Raw genomic sequence first — 1,198 nt, 5'->3', positions numbered from 1 at the left:
TCCTTGCTGTGGCAATTAAAAGTGTAGTCGGAGAGTAACGCTGCTGCAGGCAAGTTGTGGACTTGAGTTGAATCGGACTAAGGCGGGCAAGAGTGCGTTCATAGAACCAGTAAGTCACGTTGGGAATGTATGTTATTTCTGTTACTGTTAATGTACCAATGTAGACATCTGTTACTATTGCTGTAGGAATAAGTAAGTAGTAGCCTGGCTCCACAGGATATTCCTCGTTTCTAAGTTGTTTCAGTTATTGTGGGGAGTTAATGTTCCCAAAGATTTTACCTGATGGAGTTACTAAGTTAGCATACGAATCAGATCTTGTTTATAAAGCCGCATACACATGGCGGCCTTTGACTGAGTGATTGTGTCCACTAGAGGGTGGTGTTGACCCACAAATGAAAGAATTGGCCTAAATTGATTATGATTCTGTGTTTATGCTATCCTGTTATGTTATTACTCTAAGCTCTGTTTCTGGTATCGGGATCTGCCCTTTTGTAATCTGGTATGTTGTTCTCTGTAATACGGAGGTATGAGAAATGATAGACAAGCAAGAGAGATGTTTATGTTATTTCTTATTTGTATTAATTACAGAACCACATCCTTACTTGCCAGCGAGAGTGTGTGTTCGATGTGGGCTCGTGGCAAATAAAGTTCTTCCACTCTGACATCATTTCTGTCTCTGACCGGACGTTATTACCAGGGAACAGTACCGAATCACGTCTCAGAGATAGTGGTCCAGGGCGTCTGCTATAATAACAAATATTTGAACACATCAGAAAAGAATCGCTCTCTGGTTGAATAAGTATTCATTAAGTTTAGGATCAGGATTTCTTCACAGTGAGTAATCTAAATGATCCAGCAGCTTATTAATGACTAACTTCTGGATGTATCATCTCAGATGTTCTCTTTCCCTGAGTTTTTTTTTTTTTTTTTTTGCATGTGTCTTCTTTCTGCCATATCATGGTGTTTGTCTCTGTACACTGATGCTTTATGGGTAAGTACTGTCAATGGTTGGTGTCTAAGCTAAACAAGCTAAATGCTAATACTGGCATGCTAACATTGTTTGAGCATGTTAGCATGCTGGTGTTAACATTTAGACTCCTAAGACTGAAATATGATGGTTGCCAAGTTTACTATTTTAGCTTAGTTAATGAGTTATAAAGTTTAAAAAAAGATGATTAGTTAACAAACTAAGTAGTTT

The 1,198-nt window shown here is 38.3% G+C and overlaps 1 long non-coding RNA gene across 1 annotated transcript; it reads left to right on the top strand.

The window, feature by feature from the left end:
- On the top strand, positions 1–667 carry LOC112846925 (uncharacterized). The gene is made up of 2 exons (XR_003220160.1): positions 1–109; positions 589–667. It is a non-coding gene; the product is annotated as an uncharacterized LOC112846925 (long non-coding RNA).
- The last annotated feature ends 531 nt before the right edge of the window (positions 668–1,198 follow it).

Source organism: Oreochromis niloticus, linkage group LG1, assembly GCF_001858045.2.
Source record: "Oreochromis niloticus isolate F11D_XX linkage group LG1, O_niloticus_UMD_NMBU, whole genome shotgun sequence".
Classification (NCBI taxonomy): Eukaryota; Metazoa; Chordata; class Actinopteri; order Cichliformes; family Cichlidae; genus Oreochromis; species Oreochromis niloticus.
The sequence above is the reverse complement of the archived record's forward strand: the minus strand, read 5'-3'. Positions and strand labels throughout refer to the sequence as shown.